Source organism: Ursus americanus, chromosome 5 (genome assembly GCF_024610735.1).
Source record: "Ursus americanus isolate L20-20 chromosome 5, mUrsAme1.1.p, whole genome shotgun sequence".
NCBI classification, from domain to species: Eukaryota; Metazoa; Chordata; class Mammalia; order Carnivora; family Ursidae; genus Ursus; species Ursus americanus.
The window spans coordinates 9,900,126-9,913,354 of NC_142131.1; the positions used below are offsets into that span (position 1 = coordinate 9,900,126).

The 13,229-nt window shown below is 33.7% G+C and overlaps 1 long non-coding RNA gene across 1 annotated transcript in view; it reads right to left on the reverse strand.

Annotated features, from left to right (window-relative positions):
* Positions 1-469: 469 nt before the first annotated feature.
* LOC123799315 (uncharacterized) overlaps positions 470-13,229 on the reverse strand; it is a 373,482-nt gene continuing 360,722 nt past the window's right edge. The window contains exon 6 of the long non-coding RNA XR_015724363.1: positions 470-556. This is a non-coding gene — a long non-coding RNA (uncharacterized LOC123799315). The remainder of the gene's footprint in view (positions 557-13,229) is intronic.

Here is a 13,229-nt window from a genome sequence, read left to right on the forward strand (position 1 = left end):
CTAGCCCCACTAATAATTCTCTATGCCATATTCCTTCTTTAGTTGTAGTTTTTTCTACCTGAAATGATCTCATTTTAAACCTGAATCATCTGTCTACATCTTCTAAAATATAAATCCAGTGAAGGTAATGAAGGTATACGGTATCTGGCATTAAGTATCCAATAAATCAATATGAAGTATAATAACAACAAAATATCATTTCAGCTAAATTAAGAAGTACAATCTGTAAAGCTCTGTGATCTTCTCTAATAACTTTCCATCACCTTGAATTTGGAATAAGAGGTTTTAAGAGTGGACTAGAAGGGGAATGATGTACTAAGAGGAAGTTGAAAGTCAGGAATTTGGCTATTTTGAGACAAATAAAGTATAGTTACTGAGGGAATGAGAGATTGAGATAAATATAAGATATGCTTTTAATAACATTTATGTTCAAAATGGTTTCACTGACCTCATAGAAAGCAGACCCCCCAAATATATTTTCAAATGGGCTCCTCCATAGGTTGGTTTTCATATGATTACTTGAGTTTGGCTTGTTCAGAAGACAGGGCAAGAATTCCTGAGGAAAAAGTAGATATGGAGGATGAATTTTATATAAGAGATTATATCGGAAATGAGTCAAGAGGAAAACTCTTTAAGAAAGACAAGGATTTTTTATTGTCTCTATCTCTTTAAGTTATTTTCATTCTGTCTTTTCTCACTTAACCATGAAATTTTATTGGGCTCACACTCCCAGAATTCCTCAGGCACTGTAGATAAACCAATGAATTACACAAGCCAATTTCTTGACATTATGATATTTACAGCCTAATAGAGAAATTTAAACATTAAATAAACACTTATGCTGGTTAAATACAAAAGACGGAATGCCTTCAAGTATAGTCAATTCTTCCTGAAACATCATATAAGCAACAACAACAATTAAAATGGCTAAAGAGAGTGTTATAAGCAACATTCTACAAAACAGAGAGAACAGAGCAGAGAATACATTTCTGAAGCTAAAAAGGAATGACTGAGTAGAAGATTTAGAATGTCAGAGTCTAATCCCATGTCTGTCGTATGGAAAACCAATAAGCAGTTTTTTAACCTATCAGAATTCCCACAAAAGTTCCAAAATTAATAGTGCCAGATGTCTTTGCAATTGTGGGATATGGGAAAAGCTAAAATTAGTAAGACTGGAGATGTTTCTTTAAGAAGCTGTAAGTGTCTCACTCTTCCCCCCATTCCATGCAGATTATGATATTATGTCCTCACCATAGCATAAGATGGGGGGTGTAGTCCCCGAAGAGAATTAAACAGAAGACATGGAAACCAGGCATGGTTGAAGGTGAGGAAACCATATGGAAAATGTACAGAATAAAGAGTCAGTGTATTCTTAATGCCTGGAAACCTAGCTGTCTTTCCTCCAGGTCACTGTAATCCCAGTAAGAAAACAGAAAATTGTGTTCTGGGAAATCTTTCAAGTAATAAGTAGACTATTTAATTCAAATTACTTGGTTAGATCCCACTCAACAATTTCATTATACTACTCTTAGCTTTAGGTCAGTCTTAATGCATTATTCTTAAATATGAGGAGACAAATAAGAACTCTCAAATTAGAGAAAAATGTCAGTTATGTAAGAAGGAGATTGAAGCAAATAAATGAACAGCAATCTCCAGGAAACAAACAATTTGAAGGTAAAATAAATGTAAAAATAAATTTTGAATATCAACAGAAAAAGATGATATTTTAACATTTAGCAAGAACAGGATAGTATAAGAAGTATATATAGAACATTTTAAAAACTATATAAAATTAATAACATAATGTCAGTACTTAAAAACTCAAGAGAATTTAAGTAGCGGTAAACTTCCAGAAAAAAAGCAAAACATGACTGTAGAGAATAAAAAGTAAAGCCAATGGACTGGATGATCCATTCAGGCATGTTAACCCCTAAATAGTGAGATCCCAAGAAGGGTGAACTCATTAGGGAAATAAAAATATTCAAGAACAATTTCAGAGCAACAACAAAATGTTTCCTATGTATATTTTTAACCTAGTACTGCAACAACAACAACAAAAAGAAAATAAATCCACACCATGTAGAAATTACTATGTATTCACTAAAGTATATCTCTTTTGAGCTAAATTGGCTGTGAAGCTATTGTGCTTTCTTTACTCTCTTCCCACATTTACTGGCTGGATAGAAATGATCCATCAGAGGACTCCTCCAAGCCCCTAGCAACTTTCAGAATGACTAGCTGGGAGGAGCCTGAAATATCACGCTGAAAGCCATATTCCAATTACCTTCCAAACTGACCGTGAGATGAACTATATAAAGTAAGCTCTGTGGTGGTAAGCTACAAAGATTTGGGCTTGTTTGTTACAGCAGTAGCCTATCTGATTAATAGAAAATGTAAACACTATCTCTCTAATCTAAATTTTGCTATAACTATAGTAGGGCTATGGGAAGAGGAAGTATAGAACACGTGTTTGTGCGGCACCTGCATGGCTCAGTTGGTTAAGCGTCTTACTCTTGGTTTCAGTTCAGGTCATGATCTCAGGGTCCTGAGACAGGTGCTAAGTCTCCTTGTCCCTTTCCCTCTGCTCCTACCCCCGTGTGTGCTCACTTTCTCTCATAAATAAATAAAATCTTAAAAAAAAAGAAAATATATTTGTATAGGGATGGGTCAGGGACAGAAGAGAGAGACATATTCTTCATTCTTTTCAATAGTGAAAAGTAAATTGATAACGGCTCAAGGTAAAAAAAAAATCTAGAATTAGCAAGTCTATTATTCAGAGATATATGGGTAAATGTCAAAGTAATTGGCTAAAAGAATTAAAAGATGCTGTGCTTGCAGAAAAGTAATTGTGGCATGGGGGATTTTCTTTTCCTTAAGGACATTTATAAAACTATTTGACCTTTTAAATTGTATGTATATATAACTCAGTTAAAACTCAGGACAAAAGAAAAATATTTCTTGTATAAAAACTTTACAAATGAGTGACAAGAGATTGCAAAATTGTGGAACCTAACCTAGAAGGAACGGTGAATCAGGGAAGATGACAGAGAGGCAAGAGTAACATCTGAGATCTGAAAGATGACTTGGTATTGTATAGAGTCTTTCATATTCCTATCTGTTGCTATCCAAAATTATGTGATCCATTCATTTATTAGAAATCAGAAAAAGTTCCATTTGAATATGGAAATAGTATGAGAAAAGTATATCACTAAAACATCTTGAGAATGTTAAACAAAATAGTCTTAGAAAGTTATACTGAACTAAAACCCCAAATCATAAGTTAGAGTGATCTGATTTATCCAAGAAAAAGGCATTAAAATTTACATTTTTTTCTAATTTGAAGAAATATATATAGGACGCAAGATTCTTTTTCCAATTTAATCATAATCAACAATGGTGGAGGAACATTTCTGCCATTGACTAACGGCAAAGTGTGTGGAAAAGTATGTACCTCATCCTTCTCAAAACTCAGAAATAATAAAAATTTAGTACTAGAATCATATGGCTTTTAACAAAACTCACAAATGTAATATGTCACATTTTAAAGCTTCATCTAACTTGTGTTTTATGTTTAGTTCTCTCAGAACACCTAACCCTAAGCACAGTGGACCATTTGCCCAATAACCTGTAGAGCAACACTGCTTTTCACAATGGAAAATTCAGGGCAATTCTTTTCTTCTTGAACAGTCTGCTAAGCACCCTGACATCACAGGCCTGTGCTTTCTCTCAAAGATAGGAGGGCTTTCCAACTCTACTACGCTTATTCCTCTTTCTTTACAATGTTTTCTAAAACTAATGCTGACAAAAATAACTTGGGGGTGTAAGAAGAAAACTTAATTAGTTGAAAGGAAAAACAACATATCAAAGTCTACACCCGAGAGCTAAAATGCAAAACAATGTCATTGTTCTTACAAGAAATCTTTTCTTGGCTTTCAATATGTGAAAGTGTGAAGGAGATTAATGATCCTTTAGTTAAAAGACTCCAGCAGAAAGTATCTGTAAATCATTTGTTGGTTTCTAGGAAAATACCCCAAGAAACTTTCATTACATGTTCTATTTCAGTAATAGTATTCCTCTTTTTCTTCAAGCCTTTTCTTCTTTTCAGAGTTGCTAGCCTAATAATCAATGAAGACATGCTCAATATGTTTCTCTCCAATGTGGCCTCTCTAGCACAAGCTCTCTGTCTACCGAATCACTTCAAATGGGATTGCCTGACCAACCGACTCATTCCTACAAACAATTTTATACACATAAATAATTGCATGTTTAGTTCTTTCATCTTGGTTGTGAACATAAAAGTGTACAAGAAAGGTTTCAAGTGTTTTGTTACCTATATCGCACTTCCCTAGTCATCCTTCTTTGTTTAAATTAGGAAACAACTGTCTTCTAAATCTGAAAAAAAAGATCATTAGGCAATTTATCTTCCACTTTAAACTCACTGTGTTTTCCCCCTCTATATAACTGTTTTCACCTTTTTGTGTAAAGTGATTTTTTGGGGAGTACATGGTTTGTTAAGTTTGTTTGGTGACATTTTTCGGCTATTCAAAACAGATCTCAAATATTATTTGCACTCAGTGATTAATTATTGAATAAAGACTATAATATGGGACAAAATCAGAAAAAAATAAGCATATAGAGAAACCATATGTAATGAATGTTAACAGCATAGACAAAAACCTCACTATACTTCCATATAAGGAATCAAAACAGTCAGGGTTAATTTTAAATTAAAAAAAGAAAGAAAGAAAATGAGCAAGAATATCCATTAAGCAATAAGAATGTGCATGAGAAATAGGTAAGAGAATTGCGAAGAAGGTGATGAAAGTTAATAACTTCCTTTTTAAATTAGTAACTTTTGATTCCTTTTTAAATTAGAGGAAACTTTCATTAAGAAGATAGTCTGTGTTCCAGTAACACTAATTCTATGTGTTTGTTTACTAAAGAAAGTTGTGTATTCTGAAATTCAGAGTATCAGTTTTGTGTTCCTCAATTATTCACATTACTGTATCACATATTTCAGTTACTAATTTTTTTTAAAAAAAGGAAGACACAGGTCACCATGATATAGTAAAATGTTACATGTCAAAATTATTTCCTTTTCCCTCTACACTAAACCATAAAATTCAAGAGAAATAGGTTTCTCTAAAGTTAGTTTACCAAAAAAAAACAAACGAGAAAAATATGAATATTTTCTTTAAAATTTATGATGCTACAGAGAATAATTAAATATATTTTAAATGTATGTGATGTAAAAATACAACAAATTTTGTTTTATGAGTTTTTAAGCAATCACAGAGACTTTGAATTTAGTAACGCATCATCCAGATGAGCATTTTGATAAAAGGGATACAAAGTATTTATTAAAAAACCTCTATTCTTATATTTTCTTTGAGGAATACTTTTCTCCTATACACAAATGATAACTTTGAAATCTGTATTTTTATTAATAATACTGCTCAATATTTATGAATTGCATGGCATAACACTTGGCACAAAATAACATTTGATATGCTAACTGTTGAACTTATCAATCACCCTTTAATTGTTATATTATACATAACAAGTATTTTGCTTGTGTTAAGTTCCTGGAGGGCAGGGATCCTCTGCATCTTTCTCATTGGTGTATCCTCACTGTCTAACAAAATGCTGTGCATACAGAATACTCTCATTACATGAAGAATAAATGACAGGAAAATAATGAATAAGCAAAGATATATTGCTAATACATTCTCAGCAAAGACAGAGAAATTATTTATTATTTGATTCCAATTCAGCATGTTATAAACACTTAAGGCAAAAATATCCTCATTATAAAATCAGAATAATACCTTAAATCCTCTTTTGGCAGAAGGTAAGATCAGTAAATTCTATGATTTCATAGTTATTATAGTATCTAAATAATTTAATACATTTAGCAAAGCATTTTGTAAAGTACTTAATTCATAGTTAAAGTAGAGCAGCAAAAGAAGACTGATGATAATCAGCAAATTCAATTTCTAAATCTTTTAATTTAATCCAATTTAGTTTTTCTATATGGGATGCTTGCTGGCAGAAGCTGGGACATGGTCAGGGTGGTTGGGTGCATGGAGGTTTATCAAGAATGATAAGAGGAGGGAAAAAGGTAAATAGGATGCAGTTAGAGCCTGCAAGATGCACTCTGTGGCTCTTGCTGTGTGTGCGGGGAAAGTAAGTGCGGGTCCTGATGGAAGGCAGGGAGAGGATGAGCTGGGATGCATTAAGCACCAGGGAGGCTCAGAGAATAGTGGAGTCAGACTGGAGGCACTGCTGCCATGACCACTCTTCCCAGAGGAAAACCCATCTCCCAGGATTGTGGGAATTCTACAGGATGGTAGGGGCGTCCTGCAATGAGAAACATCTGGGTGCCCAGGTGCCAGACCCCTTGTGCCAGACACATTTGTAGGAAGTCTGGTTGATGCCACCTATCAAGTGAACCCCAATCTTCATCACACCTAGACCCCACCCCACCCCCAGAGTCACAGTGCAGGGAAACCTCCCTGTAGGGCATATGTGTGATAGGCGCCCTTTCTGCAGGCAGAAAGAGTTACTAGGGTTTTACATGTGGCATGTGAGCTCTCCATGAAACACTACCATTTCCCTTTCCATCTTAAAATGTTCAACATAATCTAAAGGAATGGTTGAAATACCATCTAGTCTTGTGTAATAAATACAAAATGAATCAACAAGTTCTTGATTATACTTAATGAACATTTTCATTATTTGTCATGAATATCACTATATTTCCTGAGGATAAATGGGGGCTAGAAGTACTTGAGAGACTATAAGCCTTTTCTATCCACATTATGTTGTTTATCATCATAAAACCTCCTGAGTATTTAAGGCAAACATCTACCTGTTGGTCATGCTTGCTTCATGATATAACTCTGAATTTATTGTCCTATTTTGGCAGTTGGCTTGCTCTACAATGTAATGCAGCTGAATCAGAACCCTGTTTCTTGTTTCTTCTAGGGTCTGGTCTAACGCAAAATGGAACATTAAGTCAAAAGAAAAATTTAGTGCAAGTCTAGATTTATGACAGCTACACTTTCCTATGGTGTGGATTTCCAAGGAGAAATTGCAGGCAATTCAAGGATGCTGAAATGTGCAAAGCTATCTGTTGATCAGAAATTAAGTACATAAAAAAAAAGTCTTTATGAAGACAGACTTTCATCTTTAATACACGTTTCTTAAGGAATAAGTCCCCCCCCCCTTGGGGAATTCAGGGCTTGATGTAGAAAAACACCTGCTGTGCCATCTGCAGCAAAACTGTTGCTGCCCCTCTCCCTGATAATGGATTCACTTATTGACCAGGGCCAGGGAATTAAGTTTAAAAAGCTAAATTAAAAAGACATCTAATTTATTGCCACCATTTCCAAAAAAGAATGTGAAATCAATGGTAAAGTCCCAAACTTTGACAACTGGTTATGAGTAAAGAATTCAGAATTCAGAGACAAATAAGGCACTGATCTCCAGAATGTACATTCTGGTGAAGAAGACAAACACTTCCATAACCACTTGGGACCAAATGCGGCAAACTCTATTAACATGATACAAGCAATGGACCAGGGAAGTACAAGGAAGACAGGTTAAATTGACTGGAGGAATGGGAAACTTGAAGAGATGGAGACTGAGATGGACCTTAATGAGTCTGGGTATGATGGTCGTCTTGGTATGAGCATGGAGAGGAAATTCAAGGCATAGGAAAATGGGTAACACTGGAAAAAAAAATAGGAAAGGTCTTTTTTATTTTAAATTTTAAAGAGTAAGAATTTTGTAGCTGAAAAGACACTGGAGTTCATTTATTTTATGTCTTCAAGTCACATTGCTTGTTACCCTAAAAATAGAAGTGTTTCTAGGAAGTAAAGATAAAGGGAAAAATATTTCGCTGCAAAAATTAAATTTCAGTGCCAGCAGTCATTTCTAACTGCTCAATTTTACCAAAAAAGAAATAGCTTCTTGGAAGACGCATGTGATATTCATTTTGTCAGAAATCATTTTGCCTAGAAAAAAGATTCAGGAGTCCTGACTTGTATTCCAATAAACTTTGCCGTAGCTTACTACTACCACATATCTTTTCATCTATAAGGATTGAGCCAATCTTTGAAAATTAAAAACACAGCAAGTAAGTTATGATAGTATGAGACTTTCATTTTTTTATCCAATAAATTGTTTGAACACATGATTAATGAGCCTCCTCAGTGTGGTAGGCACAGTTTCTATGCAAGAGAAGTACAGGAGGAAATAGAGCATCGTCCTTTTTGCATGAAGTGCAGATTCTATCAGAAGGATTTTTAACAACTTACTAACGTTTACATTATCATCATTACCATTAACACGAAAAGCACAAATGTGTAATGTTTGTAATTCATAGTGTTGTTTTGAAGGATTAAATGAGACAATGCATGTAACAGTGAATTGTAGCTAGGATTCATTATTATTTTCTCTGTCATTGCCTTTTTTAAAGTTCACTTTTGTTGTTATACTGGCATATGCCTTTTCTAGTCTTTTATTTTTAATTTCTTTAATTAAAGAGGTAAAATAGACACAAAAAACTACAGATATTTAAAGTGTACAAATATGATAAATTTTGCAATAAGTATACATCAGTGGAAAATTGCACCACAATAAAATAATGAACACCCCTAAATCTATCACCCTTAAAAGTCTCCTCATGTACTTTCTAATTCCTCCTTACTTTTCCTCCTATCCCTTACCTGTTCCTAGGCAACCACTACAGATTACATTTGCATTTTCTAGAATTTTATGTAAATGGTACCATACAGATGTTCTTCTTTTGTCTGACTTCTTTCACTCAGCATAATTATGTCGAGGTTCATTTATGTTTTTGCATGTAGCTGTCTGTTCCTTTATATTGCTAGAAGTATTTTATTATACTAATTATGCCATAATTTGTTTATCCATTCACCTGTTGATACATAATTCTGTTGTTTCCAGTTTTTGGTTAATGCAAATAAAGTTGCAAAGAACCTTCCTATAGGAGTTTTTGTAAGTACATAATGATATTGTACAGCTTTTCATGTGCTTAATTTGCCATCCTTAGTCTTTTTTTATGAAGTGCTTGATCTAAACTTTGGATTACTTTATATTGAGTTTTTTTCTTATCATTCAGATTTAGGAGCTCTTTATATATTCTGGATACAAGTTATTTATGGTTTGCAAATAGTTTTCCCAGTTTGTGGCTTCTCTTCATTCTCTTGGGAATGCCTTTCGAAGAGCAGGTATTTTAAATTTTTTGATGCAGTCCAACTTACTAATATTTTTTCTTTATGAAAAATGATTTTGGTGTCAGATCTAAAATCCAGAGATATAAATAGTTTTTCTATACTTTTCCTGATCGTATGCATTTTAGGTTGTACATTTAGGCCTATAGTCTATATTCAGTTAATCGTTCTTTAGATACAGGTACAATTTCACTTTTCTCTGCATGCAGATACCCTCTTTTGAAATCACCATTTGTTCAAAAGGCTATTCTTACTCCACTGAATTCCTTGCACCACTAAATTCCTTTGCACAGTCATTAAAAATCAGTTATCCTTGGGGTACCTGGGTGACTCAGTCAGTTAGTTAGGTGTCAGACTCTTCATCTTGGCTCAGGCCATGATCTCAGAGTCATGAAATTGAGCCCCGCCATCTGGCTCTGCACTGGGTGTGGAGCCTGCTTAAGATTCTCTTTCTCCCTCTCCCTCTGTGGGCCTCTCCCCAAGCCTACTCACACTGTATCTCTCTCTCTCTCTCTCTCTCAAAAAAAAAATCAGTTATCCTTTTCCGTTTGGGTGTATTTCTAGACTATCTATTCTGTTCCATTAGACCAATACAACACCGTTTCAAAAGTACAGCTTTGTAAAGTCATTAGTCTTTCATCTTCACCTTTTTTTCAAAATCGTTTTGAGTATACTAGACTCTCTGTATTTCCATATGGAATTTAGAATCAGTTTGACAATTTTTACAAAAAACAAGACAAAAAAACCCCAAAATCCCTTCTGGGATTTTTATTTGATTAGATAGAATCTATAGATCAGTATGGAGAAAGTTTACAGCTTAATATCAAATGATCTGACATGTGACCTGAGTGTACCACTCCATTAATTTAGATGGTCTTTATTTTTTCTCAAAAATGATTTGAGTGTTCACTGTATCAGTCTTCCATATATTTCACCAAATTTATTCTTAAGGACTTCATACTTTGTGATGCTATGATATGTGGTGTATTTTTTTTTTAATTTTTTTTTTAAAGATTTTATTTATTTATTTATTTGACAGAGATAGAGACAGCCAGCGAGAGAGGGAACACAAGCAGGGGGAGTGGGAGAGGAAGAAGCAGGCTCACAGCGGAGGAGCCTGATGTGGGGCTCGATCCCATAACGCCGGGATCACGCCCTGAGCCGAAGGCAGACGCTTAACCGCTGTGCCACCCAGTCGCCCCTATGTGGTGTATTTTTATTTCAATTTTTGATTATATTGCTAGTACATAGAAATACAATTCATATTTTTGTCTACTGATCTGGTACAAGGCACACTTATTAAACTGACTTACTACTTCAGGTAGGTTTTCTTTTGCAAGTTTTACGAAATTTTCTACATAGATGATCATGTCTTCTAGGAGTAAAGTTTTATTACTTTTTCTCTAATCTGGATAACTTTCATTGCCTCTTTTGGGTTATTTCACACCGCCTAAAATCTCAAGATAATATTGCATAGAAGTGAGGATATTAGGATGAAAGCACTCAGTGTTTCCCCATCCATCATACTGTTAATACAAGGTTTTTCATAGATGTCCATTATAAAATTGAGAAATTTTCTTCTATTTCACCGTTCATTTTGTCAAATGATTTTTTGTACATCTACTGCTACGTTTATATGTTTTCTTTTTTCCTTTTTAGTGTTAATATAGTAGGTTATATTAGTTGAGTTTTATATTTTAAGCCAGCCTTGAATTCCTGAGATAAACCCTGGTGATAAGCTGTTGGGTTCAATTTAATTTTTTTTTTTTTTTTTTTTAGGCTCCATACCCAGCGTGGAACCCAGTGTGGAGCCCAACACAGGGCTTGAACTCATGACCCTGAGATCGAGACCTGACCTGAGATCAAGAGTTGTATGCTTAATGGACTGAGCCACCCAGGCACCTCTCAATCTAATAAAATTTTCAAGATTTTTGTATCTACATTCTGCAGCTTTCTCTTCTTGCAATGTCTTTGTCTGACTGGGATGTATTCTCTCTTCATCAATTGTCTGGAAGAGTGGTGTAGTATTCATATCAGTTTTTTCTAAAGTATTTCATAGAATTCATTAGCAAAGTCATTGAGGCCTGGGGTTTTGTTCTCTTGTTTACCTTTTTAATCTTCCATGTAAATTGTGTCAAGGAATGTGTTCATTTCACCTACAGTCAAGTTACTGTCATGAATTCGTTAATTATATTCACTGTTTATCCTGTAAAGTCTGCAGAATCTCTAGTAATGTCACCTCTCTCATTTTTGGCGTTGGTAATTTCTGTCTTTTCTCATCTTTTTCCCCTTAATCTGATAATCTATAGGTTTATCAATTTTATGATCCCCAAAACTGCTTTTTGGTCACATTGGTCTTCTTTATTGATTTTACATTATCTATTAGATTGTTTATCATTTTAATATTTAATATGCCTTTTTTATCTGCTTACTTTGGATTTAATTGACTCTGCTAATTTCCTAGGGTGGAAGCTGAGATGATTGATTTCAAAAGTTTTTTCTGTCCTAATAAAGGCACTATTGCTATACATTTCTTTAGTACTGCTTCAGTGGGCTCTTGCAAATTAGGATTTTCTTTTTGTTTTCATTCTCTTGAAATACTTTGCAATTTCATTTTGTTTCTCTTTTGACCTTTCCGCTACTTAGAACTGTGTTTCATTTCCAAATATTTGTGAATTTTACACATATCTTATATTTACTGACTTCTAATTTAATTCAGTTGTGGTCAGACAATACGTTTGTATGATTTAAATCGTTTTAAATTAGTTGACACTTGTTTTATGGTCTATCTTGGTAAATATTCCATGTGTACTTGAAAAGAATGTATTCTGCTGTTGTTTGGCAGCTTGTTCTATAAAAGTCAATTTATTAAAGCTGGTTATTTGGGTTGCTCAGGTATTTTATATCCTATTGATTTTCACTTCATTTGTCCTACAATTATTGAGAGAGAAATACTTAAATTTCAAAATAAATTGGAGACTGGTCTATTTCTCCCTGTACTTACCCTCATCCTCCCTGCCTTCCCTTTATACATTGAAAAATTAACAATTTAAATGCTTATTTCTGAGCAGTGCTTCTGATTTCATCAGCAAAACATTTTCAGTAGTTTTTGTCTGTTCAAAGAGCAAACCATGTTTTGCTTTAAAAATGATCATCTCAAACAGCAGAGCAAAACTGTATGAAGATAAAGATCATATTTTTGTTTGATTGAGTGGACAATTCACTTCTGTGGAAATGTTTGATCCAGAATTATCTGATCCCAAATCCTTGTTTTAAAATCTCCTGAACTATTTTTATATATAATATAAAATACTATAAATATATATTATTTCTATTCATATTATAAATATATAACTCTAATCTATCACTATAAGTAATCTATATCTCTAGAAGATTATATATCTATTATATGTGACTATATAATATATAAGTAATCTATATCTATATATCTATAGATGTAGATATGTATTATAGGTATAGATATACAGTTAAAAACATATGAATATGTATGAACTTAATTGTTTTCACAACATAAAATGTTTCCAGTGTGCCATCTTAAGACATGAAGTTTTCTTCAAATGGTAACTCTCATGGGAGAAGTTTTCTTTCATTATTGTCTTTTTAAAGATGGATAATGTGGCTATTTGAAGAGAAACATTCTGTTATACCATTGAGAGTTGTATTTCCTCAGCATAATGAGCAATTTTAATTTGGTCTGTGGATCATTACTTCTTGATATTGCTAGAATCCTAGTGTTTTGAACTGTGGCTGTCATATAGCAGATTTATGCATTTGGTAAAATGACTACCCTGGAGAATTAGTTTTCCCTTGTCTTACACAGAGAGGAACTTGATATTATATGACCTAATGACTATTCTATTTTCTTCCTCGAGACATCTGGAAAAATATTTCTCCTTTCCCTGGATTTCTAGAATACTTAGAATTTTATTTAACTTTGGAAAAATGGGT